Source organism: Notolepis coatsorum (assembly GCF_963971535.1).
Source record: "Notolepis coatsorum genome assembly, chromosome: 18".
In the NCBI taxonomy this organism is placed as follows: domain Eukaryota; kingdom Metazoa; phylum Chordata; class Actinopteri; order Aulopiformes; family Paralepididae; genus Notolepis; species Notolepis coatsorum.
Window position 1 is genome coordinate 52,316,427 of NC_140182.1, and position 21,699 is coordinate 52,338,125.

The 21,699-nt window shown below is 41.6% G+C and overlaps 1 protein-coding gene across 1 annotated transcript in view; it reads left to right on the forward strand.

Annotated features, from left to right (window-relative positions):
• gramd2ab (GRAM domain containing 2Ab) overlaps window positions 1-21,699 on the forward strand; it is a 164,273-nt gene that overhangs the window by 39,685 nt on the left and 102,889 nt on the right. The gene's annotated exons all lie outside the window — the stretch shown is intronic.

Here is a 21,699-nt window from a genome sequence, read left to right on the forward strand (position 1 = left end):
TTGACGGAGGTAGAAGCTCAGGAGTCGGGAGTGGTATTTGAAAAGATTTAAAGTCTGCCGTCTACTTCGGCGCACGCCTCACATATCGGCATGTAACTCGAGAACCGCTGAACGGATTTTGTCACCTGAAACGGCAATCGACAGGTCGTCAAAGTGGAGTGTTGCGCCGGTGGCACCTTATTTTTTTTGAGGTGTCAAGCGCCCCTTGGCCATTTGAAGGCGCCCTAGGCCCTGCCTATTTTGCCTATGCCTGGGGCCGGCCCTGCATGTAGTCACTGACTTTCAAGCAGAAAGTCACATTTAGCTGTGTCTGTTTCATCTGGGATGTATTTCCAATCACCTGTGGCCGAACAACAGATATGGAAGTGACCAACAATGTACAGACACACATAAGCAAATAAACAAACAAACAAACAAACATATGCACAGCCTATGTACAAAAGAAATAAACAGTTCATCTCTAGTCTTTACAGTTTTTTTCAATTGCATAAACACTCAAATCAAAAGTATTACACAATTATCAAAACCTTACACTCAAGGAGCAAAACATAGGCCCAGATTTGCACCCCTATAAGCACAATGTCAGCCTCACACTTTTTGCAAAACAATACACACAGTGATTTGCAAAACACTAAACACACTTGCATTACATTAGACACAGAATGTCAAATTACCACACATATGAGCCAATTGGTTAAACACAGCCATCAGATGCACAAACACACCATTGCTTAATTGTAGATACGCCAATCAGGTTTAAGCACTATAAAAATGCAGCAGGTGAGTTCACCTGTCTTCAACCAAAATGGAAGGAGAGTGAAGTACTGTACACAGAGAATAGAGCCATATGAAATCCGTTTTATTATTTTCCAAATTCCATTAAATTTTTTCCCAAATTCCGTTTTTTCCGTTTTAATATTTCAGAATTCTGTATTTAGCTTTTTATGCTCATTTTAGACTCAGAAATAGTGTCTAATAAGTGGGAATGAATAAATGTCCACAATTGGATAAGATATAACAGTCCATTTAATGTTTTTAAGTACTGTAACTCAGAAATACAGTTCAATTTTACACAATATTTTTCAAATAATATTGTGACAAAATAAAAATGCACACAAAATAAAAATACACATTTCAAGTGTAAACAATAGATACAGCTACTACTGACATTATCACAATGACAATGTCAGTAGCCTAGCTATATCTATTATATTTTGATGAAATATAGTAGTAATGCATAATTTAGGCACCTTTAGTTTATTTCGTTTATAAAGGACAGTGTGTACTGACAATCATTTGCATTAAACAAATGGATGGGTGCACTAGATTTAGCTAGAAGCTATCATTTCCATCTATAGTCCTATGTACTGTAACGTTACATAGCTATTTAAGTTTATTTAGTTTATAAAGGACAGTGTGTAATGACAATCGTTTGCATTAAACAAATAGATGGGTGCACTAGATTTAGCTAGAAGCTATCATTTCCATCTATAGTCCTATGTACTGTAACGTTACATAGCCATTTAATCACAATAGTGTCGCACGTGTTTTTGCGGGTCCAGTCCACGGAACGTTGACAGAATTAGCAAAACACCTTATCGCCGGAGGCATAAAAGTCATTAGGATACTGCTCTGCTCTGAATTTAGGGCTTATTGCGGAATTTCTTAGCTTCTTGACGGCGTTAACACCGAAGCAGCGAGACGCTTGGACACTGCTGTGTTGTGTATAACATGCAGCGGTCCCACGCCTCCCGTCCCCGGTCATGTTTGCTTTGCAACAAATGCTCCACCCAAAAACGGAATTTCAGTCCAGATTAGGCCAAATTCTGCAATATTCCACGTTTTGCAGTTGATTCCATTTTTATTGGTAAATTCCGTGATTCCGTCCGCGATTCCGTGAACGCGGATTTCATATGACTCTAACAGAGAATGTGAAAATATACAATACATTTACACTACACAAGACAACCAATGATGCAGACTGATGAAAATATACATTTTCTCCCATTTTCCCAAATCAGTCAACAGGTCAACATGGAGAATCACAACAAAAAATTCTCTTGCCAGATCCAGCTAGGCAAAGAGATAATGTCTAGTATTTTCTGTACTCTATTTAAATTGTTTCAAAATTGTTTTTGTTTTACTGTAATTTTAACCTGTACTGGATACAGTATTTTATGTTTGTCTGATATTTGCTGAGCTTACAGTGTTATGCACATAGTAGCATGAAAACTGGGACATGTTTTGTTGTGATTCTCCATGTTGAAATGTTGACTGATTTGGTTATATGGAGAGAAAATTTATATTTTCATCAGTCTGCATCATTGATTTGGGTATATGGAGAGAACATTTTTATTTTTTTCGTCAGTCTGCATCATTGCTTTGGGTATATATGTAGATAAATAAATTATATTTTCATCAGTCTACAGCATTGGTCTTGTGTAGTGTTTAGTGAATTTATTGTATATTTGCATATTCTCTGCGTACTTCACTTACAGTACTCTAATCACTGAGAAGTAGAATTGCTAAATGTGTTTTAGGTTAAGCACAGCAGTGTGTGTAACTGGTTCAAACAGAATTAAGTCATATGAAACGTGTGTTTCATATGGTAACAAAATGTAGTTTTTATAAATTAGTGTATGGTTTTGACAAGTGTTTAATTTAGCAAAGGATCTGAGGTGTTCTGATAATTGTGTGCGTGGTTGTGCTAATTGTGTGTAGTGTTTTGAAACACCGGGCCCTGTTTTCAAAATCGTGCTTAAGCAATCGAAGAAAAACTGTATTGTGTGTTTCATTATATACATATGTTTCAGTCTTCTCATAAAAAAAATATTCGATTTTTGCGTCTTTTCCTGCCTTTGGTCCACTTTGCATTCACATCTCAAATGAACCGCAGCAGGGTTCACTTGCAAGATTGAATGAGCTTTCACACCACCCCAAACCAACCGGACTATCCGAGGAAATGAACCAGGGTTCGATTAAAGCTTATTATAGTTTATCACAGTATCATGAGCATGTCTTTGTCAGTGGACACTGGACATGGGTATGGATGGCTCCAGGTGCTGCTGCGTTAAAGTGCACATCTTCAATACCTATCTGTACTATTTAAAAGCACAGTGCAGGACACACTCAAAGGTTATCGCACCTCAGAGATGGCAGTGGACATGTATGACAGGACAAAGGCCATATGTAATGGCCTTTGGATTGAGGAACATACTACCAGCCAAAGGAGGAAGCAGAAAAGGATGGACGAGTATGTAGTTGAGTCATCTTTCTTGTGGCACAAGCTCAGACCTCAGCTCAGGAGATCAGCTGAGACAGAGACTGTTCTATCCAGTCCTCGACAGAATGCTGCAAGAGCTTGAGAGCAGGTTCTCATGAGTTGGAGAACAACTTATGAGAGGCATACAGGCATGTTATCTAGCCTCAGACCAGTTTCTCTCAGTGGAATTGCTGCAACCCCTCGCCACACATTACAATATCCAACTATTGCCAGAGGAGATCACAGTTGCAAAGTGTTTCCTGGTCAGGACAGGCAGAGATGCAGTCCCTACTATCCAAAGTGTCTTTTCTCTCCTGGATGATAATAATAATAATAATAATAATAATAATAATAATAGGGGGCGGCTACGTGGCGTAGTGGGCAAGGCGCTCGCCACGAATGCGGAGACGCTGGGCGCTCCACATTGCTTTCAGTTTAGCTGGTCGTTCATACTAATACACATTGGCCGTATTAGGGGGTGGGAAACTGATGGGTGGGGATCGGGCGTTGTGGACAGCGACTCCTACAGGTCGGTTGGTGCGCCTGCGCAGTAGAATCAGGAAGTGTCGGGGGCAGCGTGAGCCTCCCACTCGTTACTCCTCGCCACTGAGAGATCGAGCTGCGCAGGTGAAAAGATACGACTGCTGTTACCTCAAGTACCCGAGGGGACTTGTGCTATGTATGACTTAGTCCACATTGCAGCCGGCTTGTGGGAGGCAAGAAACAGCGTTCGTGACAGGGGAGGGTTGAATTGGATGATACGAAATTGCGATGGGAGAAAATATAGAAAATGGGAGAAAAAGTGGATAAAAAAAAAAAATAATAATAATAATGCATTTGCATATTCTTGGTATCTAGGCACATCTATGGACCTCAGGGAATGTATTCCCAGTGTCAGATATATTGTCTGTTACTATGCTTGAGTAAATTGTAATGAACCAAAGGAGAATATCAATTATTATTATAGTTTTTTTTCCATATTTGACAGTGAATAATAATAATAATAATAATAATAATAATAATAATAATAATAATAATAATAATAATAATAATAATAATAATAATAATAATAATAATAATAATAATAATAATAATAATAATAATAATAATAATAATAATAATAATAATAATAAACGTTATTTGTATAGCACCTTTCATACAGAAACTGCAGCTCAAAGTGCTTCACAACAGATAAAATGAGCACATAAAGTGCAGACATATAAAATCACAGTTTCTAACATCCCAACAGGCCACCTTGTTTATGGATTGATTCAGTTTTAAATAAAAAGAGTAAGATAAAATAGTAGAAAAATAGTGCAATAGTGCAGTGCAATAAAATAGCACATAATAAAGTGCAGAGTGTTGGGAAAGTTCACTTTCTACATGAACTACCGTAATTCCTCTAATAGTAACCGGTATTCAATTAAAACCCGGGTCTCTATTAATGACCGGGTGCGCTGTTGAGCTAAGCAATTATAAGCCGGCCTCCTAATACAAGCCGGGTTTCATGTATATGCTGGCCTGGCTGTGCAGTAAATACCATATAATGGTATGGTGTTAATGTTTACCAAGAGAGTAAGCCTACCTCAGAATTGTATAAAATGAAGTTATTATTATTATTATACCAGTATTGTGATTGCACTATTTTACTTTATTTTACTTTTTTCATACAGTACTTGGTTTCAATAAATGAACCCAGTACATTTTACTGGGTTCAAACTGACACAAAATGTTGATTTATTCATTGTGATCTGTTTGAAAATTAGAAATATAGGCCTCTCTCTTATACATGCCTCCTCCTAATACAAGCCTGGTATCAGCTACAGTTGAAACAAATACAAGCCGGGGTTACTATTAGAGGAATTACGGTAGTTCAGTTCACAGTTCATACATTTTAAAATGAACTAGTTCAGTTCATAGTTCATAATTCAAAATTTTGAACTAAAGTTCATGGTTTCAAAAAAGTATAGTTCTTTTTTCAATACGTTGCTGCAAGCTATTATTTGTCAAATGTATTGTCACAACCCATATAGAACCACAGACAGCAATCATAATACTGGCATTTCCATAACGCTTTGCTGCCGCCCATTCAGTCCACACTAGTAGCAGCTGCAGCTTTCATCTCTCCACTATATTTTCAAAAACATGAGGAAAAACGTGCTGCTTGAATGGTCTTTATTAAGTATAATAATCTAAATATGCTTAAAGTACCAAAAGTGAAAGTAATAATTTTGCAAACATATAAACATGTGCCGACATAACTCTGTACTAACACAACACGAGGTAGGAACCAGTCTGAGGTATGAAACTAAGGTTGTACCTCAAAGTTCAACATTCAAAGTGCAAAACATTTACTTACTTTAACTAAAACTCTTTTAAATGCTCATACGCCGACGCCGTGGAGTCTGACTCTGAGCGAGTGCTGCTGCTATACTACCCGGTTCCGCGGTTCCACATTGTTCTTGTTGTGAGTCTGATGACGTATATTTTTGTGCAACAGCCAGGGGTGACAGGCAGCGTACGCGTCACAGGCAGCTTGCGGTTGCCAGATTGGGTGGTTTTCCGCATGGCACATACAGTGCTGAGAATGAACGCACTTTTGAACGCCGTTATACAGCACTGCGAATGAGAAATACAGTACGTTCAGTTCACGTTCGCCCAAAATACGAACGCGTTCATGAACGATCGTTCATTGAACGCGTTCAGGTATATCACTGTAAAATCTGTTTTTTACAGAGTGCAATAAAACATTTCTGGATTACTGTTTAACAGAAAGTGGTCTTTACTCTTTACCTTCTCTGTTTGGTATCCACAGTTTAAAACTTGACAGTCTTCCCTCCTGTTTGATATCCACTTTGACCCTTTGAACCTCCCACTCGGGGAAAACCTCCCTCTCAGGGCGCAGTTCCCTCTCTCAGGGTGCAGTTAACGTTGCGTACGCACAGATATGTGCGTAACCCGTGCGTACGATAATTTTTTTTTTTTAAACTCAATTTTTATTTGCATACTGAATCACAGACATACAAACAACAACATCCTTGAATGTTAATCTCACATCGGTTGGTCTACCAGGTACATAATACAGAGACGTAATGTACATCGCCCTTATACAGGCCTAAACAATAAAGAAAAAAGTACAATACCTGCAGAAAAATAAATAAATAAAAATACTGACTAAGGCAATAATGTGCGTCCAGTGACCCTCCTTGAACCTCTTTCCTCCCTTATCCTTCGCCCTCTTTATCTTTTTTATTTTATTTTTTTTAAACTCCATTTTTCTTTGTGTTTTGATTCCCAAACATACCCACAACCTCATCCTTGAATATTCATCTCACATCCGTTGGTCTTCCAGGTACATAATTCAAAGACGGCATGTATATTCTTTAAACAATAAAGAAAAAACTATAGTACCTACTAAAAAATGTGCAACCTGGGTCCAGTGTCCCTCATTGAACCTCTTTCCTCCCTTATCTTTCGCCCTCTTTATTCTTTTTTAAACTCAATTTTACTTACTGTATTTTGATTTACATACATACAAACCACATCATCCTTGAATATTAATCCCACATCAGTTGGTCTTCCAGGGACATAATACAAAGACTGAGTGTATATCGCCCTTAAACAGGCATACAAAAATTATAATACCCACTCAAAAAAATAAAATACTGACTAAGGCAAAAGTGTGCAACATGGGTCCAGTGACCCTCTTGAACTTCTTTCCTCCCTTATCCTTCACCCTTTCTATTCTTTTTTAAACTACATTTTTCTTTGCATTTTGATTCACCCACATACAAACAACATCATCCCTGAATATTAATCTCACATCAGTTGGTCTTCCAGGCACATAATACAAAGACGGAATGTACATCGCCCTTAAACAGGCATAGACAATAAAGAAAAAATTATAATACCCTAAAAAAAAATTAAAGTACTGACTACGGTAAAGTGTGTGACACGGGTTCAATGACCCTCCTCGAACCTCTTTCCTCCCTCATCCTTCGCCTTCTTGTGTTGCATTCACTTCTCCCTCTGTGATGTCGTTCCCATCCCCCTTATAGTCCTCCCACTTTCCCCATCTTTCCCCAAATGTCTCCTCCTGTAGCCTCAGCATGTGCGTTATCCTCTCCATATCCTGTATCTCCTCTACTATTCCTTCCCATTGTGTTATTGTCTGTGGGTCTTCCTTGTACCACTGCCTCGTTATTGCTTTTCTGGCCGATATCAGCATTATCTTTATTAAATATTTGTCTCCCCCTTGTATACTGAAGTGAATTCCCAGCTTAAATTCCCTATTTATTACTTCTTTCTGCGTTGTGATTTAAACCTTTTTACAAGCTCTTGGGATCCACTCTGTACTAAATGCAGATAACCAGTGTTTTAACTTGGTTACTGCCTTCTATTTACCCAGATTGAAAACACGGCGCGGCCGTTGAAATGAAGCGAGATCTGAGCAGTTTGAAAAGGAACCCGTTTTTTAATGAAAAAAGGATTTCAATTAGATGTTACAAAAGAAATCTTTGAAAGAATGGTGCAATGAATTCTACCGGTTGCATTCGCTATGCCGAAGGTCAGTAGAATTCAGTCTAAATTCTCAAATAACAAGCTCTGTCTAAAAACACGTCTCGTCTCGTCTTCGATTCTGCTGCGTCGATTTCTCCTCCTGCTGGGTCTGTTGTGGAGAAAAAGGGTGTGTGTTCTTTGTTGCTTCCTGGGTCTTGTTCGGGTGTGTTGTGTCTCTACTGGCACGGAGTCTTTGCTAATATCAAATTTAGGCTCCGCCTCTAGTTTTACGGCAAGCGGGCGTTTTCCAAACTCTCCTCGAGTGTTCCTATTGGAGGACACTTACTCTCAACTCTCATTGGCTAACTCCTTATCGTGACGTTTTACATCGAATTGCGTCACGATGTGGATTCTAGGTCCAAACCCTTTGATCAACTACTCCTTTGTATAGAAGAGACTGTCTGGCGTCTCTCAAAGCAGTCCCTTTGTATTGGACCATTTGCCTCGAACACTTAGGGTGTAAAATCACTCAGTTTATTACTCCCAGGAAGTCCCAACGAGACTATCTCTTCGTTTGATCAACAGCTGCCTGTCTCAATCACTCTGGTTCAGAGCCTTGAGTCCACGCAGCTGTTTCAAATCACAGATACGTCTTGTTGGTTTTGTTGAATAGAAATGGATAGCGGCAGAGAAGCCAGGAGAATTTGTGAATGCATATTACCTGTCGGTGTTGTGCCATTCTGAGCTCCATGGTATATAGTGCAATAAACACAGTTTGACTGGAATTCTACTACAATACCCTTGTGCGTCAAGTCCCCTAAGTATAGCACCAGGCCCGTCTGTGGTATCTCATATCCTATTATTCTGGTTATTGCCTCCCCTATCTCCTCCCAATACCCCTTCAGCTTCTGACATCCCCAGAATACGTGTGTGTGATTTGCCCCCTCCTTCCCACACATCCTCCAGCATGTCTTTTGCGCAGGTGCATACTTTCCCTTCAACTCCGGGGTTATAAAGAACCTGATTATGTTCTTCCATCCAAATTCCTTCCATACCCTTGACCCCGTTGTTGAGTGCTGCACCTCGCATATGTTGTCCCATTCCTTCTCTGTGATTTCTATCTCTAGTTCCCTCTCCCATTTTTCTTTTATATAGTTGGTCGTGTGTCCCTTGCTGGCCATTATAGCCCGGTACAGTGCTGATATTACCCTTCCTTTCCCCCCTTCGTACGCCCTTACTATCATCCTAATTATTCCATTCTGTTCCTCGTCTTTATCCCCTCTTATTTCTTTGTTGTAGGGTCTGCATTTCCCCCTTCTCTATCATTTTGCATATCGCTGTTGCCCCCCCCCCCCCTCTTTCCCACCTCCTGAATCCATGGTCCATCCTCCCTGGCTCGAACCTCTTGTCGTGTGCTACCCATCTCAGAACCCCTGACTGCTTCCCCAACTTGTGTGTTTTTACTACTCTGTTCCATATAATCAAAGTGCACTTGGTGATTGGATCTAACAGTTCCTCCTTTTCCTTGAATAGTTCCCTATCTCCTACCAGAACTAGGGCTGGGCGATATGGCCTCTAAATGATATTGCGATATTTTTTGGCCATATCGCGATACACAATATATATCGCGATATTTTGACATTTCCTCTAAAGCACTTAAAAATGCTTTATTTAACCCTTTGATGCATACAGTCACGCCAATATGATGATTATAATAAGTCCCTGCAACATATGTTTGCATTATTAAACCATGAAGATGCTTTAAAAAATTATTTAATGAAAATGTACTAAGAGTAGTCTACTGACACACTAATAAAAATATTTATTTACATCTAAGACAATTTATATAAAAACTCTTGGGTGCCTAAGACTTTTACACAGTACTGTGTTTTCTATCCACTTTAGCCAAACACACACACATATATATACACACACACTACTGTGAGAAAATAATAATCACACAAAATATTTCAGATAATGAAATTAAATGTTTATATCATCAACTATCCAGTTAGTATTTATACTGTCTGTAACGTTTGGCTACTTTAAATCATTGAATGTAGAGAGAGAGCGAGAGAGAGAGAGAGAGGGGGCGAGAATGGAGAGCCAGCCCCCCCCCCCCCTCAGGTTTTGTTCTAGGTTCGCGTTTTGATCGTCTAAGCTGCCGTAGGTGATGACGTCACACTCGAATGTAAACAGGAAGAGATGGAGATGGAGACAGACGGAGATGGAAATTGGATGATATACAGAAACGAATAACCAATAAATAAACTTCTAATAAACTTAAACTTCTGTTGTCAAGCGTTGTCAATATAACCCACCCCCTTTCCTCACGAATGGAACTAGTCTTGTGGAGTCCGCTTTGACCGTTTTCCAGGGTTAGCAGCTATCGCTAGTTAGCTTAGCATAATCCTAATGGATACCTTGGTTAGCAGCTACCGTTAGCTCATTGCATGTTATTAAAGGTCCGCGCTGGTCTGTCTAATGAAATTACAACCGCAACATTATATCGCACTGTACAGCCCTGACTACACTAACGTTAGCCTATAGCTCCGCCGTCCCTGCTACACTCGGGACCAGTACACTAACGTTAGCCTATAGCTCCGCCGTCCCTTCTCGAGGAAAAAGCACTGCGAGTGTCTCTCGGCCGCGGGCGGCGCCTTATAAACTAATACTTGATGTTCGCGATATAGTACAGTACTACATCTCGGGTAGAACAATCCGCGATACATCAAGTATACTCGATATATCGCCCACCCCTAACCAGAACCTGTACTTTGTATCCCTCCCCTTCTTTTTCAATGTCTTTCCATCTAGCCTCATAGTTGTCGTTGCACCAGCACGCCACTGCTCTCAGCTGTGCTGCATAATAATAGTCTTGTAGGCTGGGTACTGCCATTCCCCCCTTCTCCTTTGGTAGTTGTAGCGTTTTATATCTGACCCGTGGTCTTCTCCCTGCCCATATGAACCTCGACACCAGTCTGTCCCACTCCCTGAATTGGTTCTGTGGTATCTGTATGGGTAGAGACTGAAACAGGTATAGTAACCTTGGTAGTATGTTCATCTTAATAACCTCTATCCTTGAGTTGAAGTCCAGGGGCATTACTGTCCATCTCTCTAAGTCTCTCTTGATGTTCTGATTGATCTGTGTATAATTCGCCTCAAACAACTTCCCAACCCCTCTCGTGATGTTTACCCCTAGGTATTTAATCTTGTCCATGTCCCACCTTATCCCGTACTCCTCCCTAATTTCTGTCGTTGGAGTATAGTTCCATGCTAAGGTCTGTGTCTGTGTCTTTGTCACGTTTAGCTTGTATCCTGAGTAGTGGCCATATTCCTTCAGTAGATCCATCAGTGCCGGGAAGCTCGTATCTGGTTGTCTCATGTATACTATCACGTCGTCCGCAAATAGGCCTAATTTGTGTTCCGTCCCCCTTATCCCTATCCCCTTGATGTCCTCGGTCTGTCTGATCAGTTGTGCCAGTGGTTCTATGAAAACGTCGAAGAGCGTCGGCGAGAGACAACATCCCTGTCTAGTAGCCCTCTCCAGTCTGATTCTATCCGTCACGCTGCCATTCACCTTAATTCTCGCTGTCGGTTCCTGATATAGTGCCTTGACCGTCTTCATTGCCCTTTCATTTAGTCCGAATTTCTCTAGTGCCTTATATAAAAATACCCATCTAACACTGTCGAATGCCTTTTCTGCATCTAGGCTAATCAGTACCGCACTCCACCCCTGCTTTTGTATCTCCTCCACTATGTGTAATGTCTTTCTTACGTTGTCCTGCGTCTGTCTCCCTTTAATGAATCCAGTCTGATCTTCATCTATGATGTCTAAGCAAATGAACAAAGGGCAGATCATTTACAGGGGTGAGTGTAATAGTGATATTAAGATCGAATTAGGCTTGGGCGGTATCATTTTTTACATACCGTCATACCTTTATTACCTAATACCCCGGTATACGGTATATGACGGTATGACTTTCATTTTCATCAGTGGGGGGGGGGGGGGGGGGGGTGTTACCAAGTAAACAACTCACGGAGATGGCCAGTTCGCCCGTAGCGTCCTAGTGCTAACTAGGGATGGGTACCGAATTCGGTACTTTTGAGGTACCGAACCGAAACACGTCGGTACTACCGAGTATCAAATCAATACCAATTATATACCAATTAGATACAATTTTTTTTTTTTTTTTTTATTTTTTTAACTTTTTTCTTTTCATGTCAACGTTCACACGCACAATATATGCTTACCTAGGATTTGACTTGATTCAACAACAAAGCAGTCGGAGCAATGGCAAGCCGAAAACTGTCGAAATTGTAGTTATTTGAAGTTTGGATTTCTTTTTTCATGACTGAGGTAGGTAAATAAAATTTCTTGAGACTAAAGTACCGAAAAAAGGTACCGTTGGGTACCGGTATCGATTCACAGGTACCGGTACCCGTATCGGTTCAAATGTGAAAGGTACCCATCCCTAGTGCTAACGTTAGCTCTCAGAATGGTAGCAGTTATCCCGCAGCATCCTAGTGCTAACGTTAAGCTCTCAGAATGGTAGCAGTTCTCCCGCAGCATCCTAGTGCTAACGTTAAGCTCTCAGAATGGTAGCAGTTCTCCCGCAGCATCCTAGTGCTAACGTTAGCTCTCAGAATGGTAGCAGTTCTCCCGCAGCATCCTAGTGCTAACGTTAAGCTCTCAGAATGGTAGCAGTTCTCCCGCAGCATCCTAGTGCTAACGTTAAGCTCTCAGAATGGTAGCAGTTCTCCCGCAGCATCCTAGTGCTAACGTTAAGTTCTCAGAATGGTAGCAGTACTCCCGCAGCATCCTAGTGCTAACGTTAAGCTCTCAGAATGGTAGCAGTTCTCCCGCAGCATCCTAGCGCTAACGTTAAGCTCTCAGAATGGTAGCAGTTCTCCCGCAGCATCCTAGTGCTAACGTTAAGCTCTCAGAATGGTAGCAGTTCGCCCGCAGCATCCTAGTGCTAACGTTAAGCTCTCAGAATGGTAGCAGTTCGCCCGCAGCATCCTACACACAACAACAACACACACTCTCGTTACCACAACGCTTTACGGTATTTTCACAGCACTGTCGCAACATTACCGTAAAGCGTGAACACCGTTGTGATCATACACAACAGTTAGCTCTCAGAATAGCCAGTTAGCCAGCAGCACCAGCAACGGTAAGCGTGTCTCATTTAAAGGCCAACTTCCACCACTGAAGCGGGGTTTCCCCTCCTCCTGTGTGTAGACAACCAGCTCTGCATGGCTCGCTCCACTAGTGAGGACTGGTCTCGCCCTCTGCTGGCGCGTGTGTGCACTACAACAAAACTCTGTTTTGATGGTATTGATTTTCAATACCGTCGGGATTTCTAAATACCCTGGTATACCGTAATACCGTCATACCGCCCAAGCCTAGATCGAATAAAAGAAAAAACGATCTAAAAACAAGTTAACTCGTTATTGACGCTCAACGGGTGGCGGCCAATAACGAGTAAACTCAGACAGTTGGAACGAGTAAACTCGTTATTGGCGCAGAAAGTGCAGAAAGAAGAGGGTATGTCTGTGCGTGTGTGTTTTATATGTGTCATATTTTATTTTGAACATATCTGGTAAAATTATCAAATTATCTGTCATTGTCTTTTCCTGTGTTACATTTTATGATTGTTCATTATACTCTGATGTGATTTTAGAGAGTATTATATTAGAGTATTAACAAATATATATATTGCTAAACAAACATAGTTGTAACTGAGGGGTACAATTCCCTGACTGTATTGTTAGATATGGTAATATTAAACCACTACCTCTTGTACTTTAACTTCTGGCCATCCAGTACATGATATAAATATGATGAACACTTTCCCACCTGATGAAACGAAGTCCACACAAATGTACAAATCGAATATTTAATATAGCAAAAGGTATATACAACGTTCACTTGTTTACACTTATGATTTGAAATGCACTTGTATGGCAAATGAGTATTCGTAGGTAAATCAACATTGAATGTCCAATCTCTGGTTACGCAGGGAGTAAGTATACAACCCGGTTCTCTAGGAAACTATAGCGATGGTACTTAAATGATTATAGCTGGATACACTAAGGGGGGGGGGGTCCCGCTGGTTGTAAGACAGTAGGAGGGGGGGGTTAGAGAAGCCGCTGGCGGTATCCCATCTGGCCGACGATTTCTTGGGAGAATTCAAAGTCTTGAACACGGTGCCCACAGAACCTCGGTCCGCAGACGAATACAGCTGGACCCTCTGGTGGACGGTAGCTGCCGGTCCACAACGGAGAGACGTGAGGCGACCTCACTGGTGTAGAGCGCCGTCTCACCTTGACTCCTCTCCGGGGGGTAGTTCCAACACTCCGCAGTGTTGGCCGTTATCCATGGAATAATCAAAGCACCCAAAGCATAATCCAAGCCGTGGAAGGCTCGCCGTCGTCCGGGTAGAGTAATCCAATATACAGGTCCAGTCGCCCTGGCCCGGAGCTCCTCGGATGCAAGCACCACTAGTGGTCTGCCCAGCCTGGTTAAGACTCCAGATAACGTCAGGAACGATGGGGGTACTGATAACTTTACAACTCTAACCGAACGATGCACCATACATAAATAGACTATTATTAGCTTAATAGAATACGTCCAACTCGACGGTATAGTGCCAAACTATGACTATTCAACTATTAATCCACACGATATCTCAATGCCTATTCTGAGGCCAAGTAGGCCTTACTGCACCACACGTGCGTCGTGGGTGAGGCTTCGCGTCTGTCACTCTGTTGGAGGGTAAAGAACTGGACTAAAAGAAAGTTCTACTTTACTTGCGCCATATATATATGCGCTGTGAACAAATAGTACCATTCGTATTTCGCCAGACGTATTCCTACGCTGGTACCGGGCTTGCCACGACATGTTGGGCGGCACGATTGAACTTGAACCTAGGGGTATGGCTGCTGGCGCCAGGTTCTCGTCCAATGGTAGAATGAAACTATTATGGGCTGTTTAGTAGACTAAAGGGATATTCAGTGCATATTGTACAAGGAATATACAGGGGATATCAAACGATATACAAATACTATTTAAATATATATATATATAAATAAACATATATATTCGGTTTAATCTGATCCTTCACAACAATAGTGCTGTATATACTTTGACTGCTGTTTTGATAGGGTTAGGGTCTTTACTCTTGGCTACATTTGAAAAATAAACACAACATCACTTAATACGGACTGTATTGATCTATTTGTGCAACGTTAAACAAATACAACCTTGTCTGAAGTTATTATAGCCTTGTCTGAAGTTATTACAGCCTTAGTACTTAGCAATTATTGTTAGTACTCTAACTTAAAAATAGGTTACAGATAGGCATGCTCGATATTGGCTTTTTTACCGATACCGATATACCGATATTGTCCAACTCTTCATTTCCGATACCGATATCAACCGATACCGATATATGCAGGGTTTCCCCCCCCCAAAAAACTGAATAATTTCTGGTAATTAACATTACATATCTCTTGTCGTGGAATTAACACAACATTATGCATACTTTTGACAATAAAAAAATCTGAATGTGTTCTTACTTGCTTGCCTGGGTAAATAAAGGTTAAATAAATAAAGTATTATAATTTTTTTTTAACCCATACCGATAATTTCCGATATCACATTTTAATGCCAATATCGGCCGATAATATCGGTAGGCTGATAATATCGGACATCCCTAGTTACAGATATTATTACATGCCTAATGATGTTGCAATTAGCTAGCAATATGATCCTGTTTCCTAGTAATGTTGTTTGTCAATATCCATTTTTAGCCACCCTCTATATTAAAAAAAAAGATTGATAGAGCCTTGAGACTTGACTTGGATTAGGCAGATTTGTTTGTCTGCAGTTGCATATCACCACCACTACATGTTGTATTGTATAATCATGCTATTATCTAAGCTGGTTGATTGATTGATTGATTGATTGATTGATTGAAAATCGTATTAACAGATTGCAGAATGGGTACAATACAGTACAGCTCAATACACACAATTGTTAAGGGGATGCAGACCAGAGAAAGACTTTCGTCTTGTTTACATCAGGGTCCCCCATTTTCAATTCATCATAACATATATGACATACATGACATACAGATAGACAGTACTGCTACATCTATACATTTATGACGTACCAGATTTACAAAGACAGTACTGTTTGTGATACAAAAAAGCGTCTAAAAAAGAGAGTACATTTGACGTAGAAACTGTACATTGGAGGAGGTTGGGTAGGTGGGGTGGGGGGGGGGGGAAACTGTACATTGGAGGTGGTTGGGTGGGGGGGGGGGGTTGGGTAGGTATGGGGCGGGGGGAAACTGTACATTGGAATATCGACGAAAACTTACTTGGTCCCAAGAAGAGGGTCTCGTGTATTATTGGGTTAGGACATTTACTGTACATTGGAGGGGGTTGGGTTAGGACATTTACAGGGGCCAGTTTCGAATTGCAGTCTCCCGTAGGTGCTCTTTGAGAGTGGTTTTGAAAGTGGGTAGTGAGTCACATTCCTTTACAGCTTTGGGTAGGGCATTCCACATTGATGTGGCATAATTGCGAAATGTGTTTAGTCCCTTGTTTGAGCCGAATCTGGGTTTAACATGATTTGTAGAGCTCCCTCTGGTGTTGTGGTTGTGGTATTCACTGACCTTTGGGAAGTATTTGACATGTACATGGTAGGGCTGAACGATTAATCGATTTTAAATAGAAATCGCGATTTGAAATGATGCAATTAGCAAATAAAAAAGATTATATATATTTTTTTTACCAGGAAGTCCCATTGAGATACAAGATCTCCTTTGCAAGTTGTTGTTATTGTTGTAGGAACGGTTTGGGAGAGGGAGGTAAGGGGTTTTAGATTGTGTGTTGTGAAGTTTAGACTTCAGAGAGGGAGAGTAAAGTACAGAAAAAAAGGTACCGTTGGGTACCGGTACCGATTCCCAGGTAAAAAGAAACATTTTCAGGCTCGGGGTCCCGAACAGACCCACCGCGTAGGCCAGATGCAAGCCGCATTTTACAATAAACCTCTGTGGAGCTGCTTTAAAAAAATTATAATTATAATCGAAAATGTAATGTAATCGCAATATCTGTCCGAAAAATCGCAATTAGATTATTTCCCAAAATCGTGCAGCCCTAGTACATGGGTACCTTAGTCGTGTAGTATATCTTGTAGACCAGGCCCATTGCAAGTTGCTGTACTGTGTCGTCTACTCTAAGCCATCCTAGGTAGTCAAAGTGGGCAGGGGTGAGGTGGGTTCTAGGAGTAAGGTCAAGTAGTAGTCTGACCAGTTTGTTTTGTGATGTTTGTAATCTTGTTTTTAGCGCCTTTGAGCCTGCTTTGGTACCATGAGGTGCAAGCAGTCGTAGTATCCTTGAATGAGTGGTTAATAGCTTGTTTAATGGTGACTTCTGGTGACAGTGTGTCCCTTTTGCCTGAGCCTGTTCAGAAACATTGATTGATTGATTGATTGAAAAGTTTATTAACAGATTGCAGAATGGGTACAGTACAGTACAGCTCAATACATACAATTGTTAAGAGGATGCAGACCTGAGAAAGACTTTCGTCTTGTTTCCATCAGGGTCCCCCATTTTCAATTCATCATATGACACACATGACATACAGATAGACAGTACTGCTACATGATACATCTATACATTTATGACATACCAGATTTTCAAATACAGTACTGTTTGTGATACTAAAAAAATCCAGAAGAAGAGTATATACATTTGACATAGAAACTGTGCATTGGGGGAGGTTGGGTAGGTGGGGTGGGGCTGTACATTGGAGGTGGGGGGGGGGGGGGGGGGGTTGGGTAGGGGGGGGGGGACACACTGTACATTGGAATACTGACATACATTTGACATGGAAACTGTACATTGGAGGAGGTTGGGTAGGTGGGGTGGGGTTGGGTGGGGCTGTACATTGGAATACTGACAAAGCCATGCTTGGTCTTTATTGTACAACTGGGTTAGGACATTTGTAGGGGCCAGTTTTGAATTGCAGTCTCCCGTAGGTGTTCTTTGAGAGTGTTTTTGAAGGTGGGTAGTGATTTACATTCCTTTACAGCTTTGGGTAGGGCGTTCCACATTGTTGTGGCATAATTGCGAAACGTGTTTAGTCCCTTGTTTGAGCCGAATCTGGGTTTTACATGATTTGTGGAGCTCCCTCTGGTGTTGTGATCGTGGTATTCACTGACCTTTGGGAAGTTGCTGTACTCTGTTGTCTACTCTAAGCCATCCTAGGTTGGCAAAGTGTGCAGGGGTGAGGTGGGTTCTAGGAGTCAGGTCAGGCAGTAGTCTGACTAGTTTGTTTTGAGATGTTTGTAATTTGGTTTTTAGTGCCTTTGAGGTGCTTTGGTACCATGAGGTGCAAGCATAGTCGTAGTACCCTTGAATGAGTGCTCCTGCCAGAGTCTTCAGGGTATTCTTGTTTACCAGGGAGGAGATCCGGTACAAGAATCGAGTTCGTTGATTGACTTTTTTTATTACATTGGATGCCATTTTGTCACAGGAAAGATTAGCCTCTAGGATGGAACCCAAGTAGGTAATTTCATCTTTCCTTGTGACAATATTGTCACCCACTGTAACTGAGAAGCCGTCTGTTTTGCTGAGTTTGTTATTTGAACCGAAGAGAATGGACTCTGTTTTGCCCATGTGTAATGATAGTTTGTTGTCGGCGAGCCATATGCAGATTTTGCCTAGTTCCGAGCTGAGGGGGGGGGATAGGGTACCGTTTACCTCCACCATCTGTTCTCTCCCCTCCAGGTAGGATTGTATCCAGCTCACTGATAAACTATCAAAACCAATTGCTTTTAGCTTGTCAATCAGAATGGTGTGACTGACAGTGTCGAAGGACTTTTGTAGGTCTAGCATGACCATGCCGCAGTATTTGCCCGCGTCCACCTCTTGCTTGATGTGGTCGTTCAAATAGAGAAGGCATGTGTCAGTGGAGTGGGATGTTCTGAAGCCAGATTGGAATTCGTAGTTTAGATTTTTATCCGTAAGGTACTTTTCGACCTGTTCGTATACTATTTTTTCCATGACTTTCGAGATGGATGTAAGGATAGAAACAGGGCGGTAGTTGCCTGGGTCTAATTTGCTGCCCTTTTTGTGCAGGGGTGTTACTCTCGCTATTTTGAAGTCCTTGGGGACGTGTCCCTGTTTTATGGAGAGGTTTATTATGTGTGTGATGACTGGGGTGATGGCGGCTGCTGAGTCTCTGAGGAATTTGGAGGGGATGTTGTCATGGCCAGTGGCCTTGTTCGGTTGGAGGGCGCTCAGTTTATTGAGTACCTCATCTGTAGTTACCATTTCCAGTTTGAAATCGTCTTTGTGGACGCCTAGGTTCTTGTAGTATGCTACTATGTGTTCTACCCCATACTGCCCTGAGTGGGAGGGTAGTTTGTTTACCAGTGTTGTGGCTATGTTTGTGAAGAAAGTGTTTAAGTAATTGGCTACATCCAGTTTGTCTGTGATGAGTGTGTTATCCGTCTTTATGTTTATGTTTGAGAACCTGCTTTTAAGTTTTTTACTGCAGCCTAGTTGATTATTGAGTAATTTCCAAAGTTCACATGGTTTATTTTTGTTTTCCTCAGTTTTGTCATTGATGAAATTTTTTTTTGCAGTTTTTATCATAGAGTTTACGTCATTTCTTAGTCTGTTTCTTTCTAGTTTGAGTTCAGTCACGTGGGCTTGGAGTTCACTGCTCGTGCTTTTGGTAAGCTTTGACTGACTTTTATGAAATTCAGAGAATTTTTTGTCTCTGGCTTTCATAGCGGTCAGTATTTCAGTGTGCATCCACGGCTCAGCGCGATTTTTTACCTTGGTGGTTCTTAGGGGGGCCATGTTGTTTAGTATTGTTGAGAATTTGGTTTTGAAGCCAAGCCAGGTTTCTTCAACCAGTGTACCATTGAGTTCATCTGACCAGTCCAGGCTCTTCAGTTCAAGGTTAAAGGCCTCGCTAGAGTACGTTTTGAGGTCTCTAGATGTGACCATTTTGTGACAGCCAGCCTTTTGCTTTGGCTTTTTGCGGGAACAGAATATCATATAATGATCACTTAACCCGCATGCTATCACCCCTTTATTGGAGATCATGGACTTGTCGGAGGTCAGGATGAGGTCAATGGTAGTCTGGGTTGATTCACACACCCTTGTGGGTTGGGTGATTAGCTGGCTGAAACCGTGCAGATCAGAAAATCTACTGAAGGCCTTGAAGACGGGTGCTGCTTTACGTAGCATATCCGTGTTCCAGTCCCCAATAAGGATTTTTTCTACGCCCTCCACCCCAGTTAAGCACCCATCAAGTGTGTCATAAAAGCCACTCTGTTCTGGTGGTCTATAGATTGTGCCTATTAGTACTGATTTTGCCCTTTCAAATAAGATTTCAATCCATACAGTTTCAATCTCGTCATGGTTAAGGTCAGTACGGTTGCTGAATTTGGTATCTTTGTGTATATACACACAGACACCACCTCCATACTGGTTCCTATCCCTCCTGATGATTGAATAGTCCTCGATTTCTATCTCTGGATCCTGAACAGATGAGTCAAGTTTTGTTTCTGTGATACATAATATATTAGCCTTACCGTTTAAAAACAAATGTCTGATTTCAGCCAATTTCGGTTTCAAGCTGTTTATGTTTAAGTGAAATATGTGAAGTCCATTTGAGTTTGTTATTTCATTAATGTCGTCAAGTTCAAATTGTTTTTCCACTGTGGTGTGTGGTTGATCTTGTGGCGGTAGGTGGGGAGGGGGGGATGGGGTCCTGTGTTCATTGATGTTAGGAGGGGGGGTGGGGATGATCCTTTGTCCTCTGCTGGTGTCTGTATTGCTCGGTGTGAAAGCCCGCGACGTGGGGGGGGGGCTGGTCGCTGTCCACAGATGTGTCTGGAAGTCCTCCATTGTGGGGGAGGGGGGGTGGGTCTGCCTTTTGTCCTGGCCCGGGTAGCCTAGCTAGCATGGCGGGGCTAGCCAAACCAGCCGGCGGGTCCCTGGTGATCTCGACGTCCTGCGTCGATCTGTGTCCCCTGGTTGTAAGCTCTCTGCCTCTCGCATCTCGCCTCATCTGCAGGGGCTTCGGTCATCCCCTGCCTGCCTCTCTCTGCTGCTCTTAATTAAAAGTTATTGAATAATGGAGGATGATGTTCGTTTGCTGGTCCCCACAGAGAGCCAGTGTTTTCTATTAGCAACCAGCACTGCCAAGGGAGGAATATAGCAGAGCAGTCACACACACACACACACACACACACACACACACACACACACACACACACACACACACACACACACACACACACACACACACACACACACACACACACACACACACACACACACACACACACTATAATCCAGTTTACATTTAGGATTCCCACAATCATGAAAACAAGGTAATCGAGAAAAAACTGTTATTGTGCCGCATACCGCGTTACTCTAATTTGTCTTGTGTTGTAAATACAGCGCACCCTTCCTTCATAGCGGTTCTTAAACCATTTACAGCACATGCATAGTCTGGCCTCTTTTGAAAGGAAACATTCAGATTTTTTCCCCACAACACAACACCAGGAAGAATAGCCACAGCACTGCTGTGGCTAATGGGGATCCAAATAAACTTAAACTTAGGTTTGAACACACTGAAATATTTTTTTTATTTTTATTTTTTTACTTGCATCTGAATTATTTTGCAAACAGATGACTCTTACAGGTTCCAGCTGAGATGTATTATTAGCTGGACAACACAATGGGACCATAGCCTGAAGTCTTTTCTAGTACAGGTCCAAAGTTGATAACGATACCACAGAAAATGTGTGTTTTACACATGTTTTTCTAATGGTACATAGGTATGTTTATCCAAAATGGCCATTGGCACCAATGCGTTGGCACGCGCAGCAGATGTC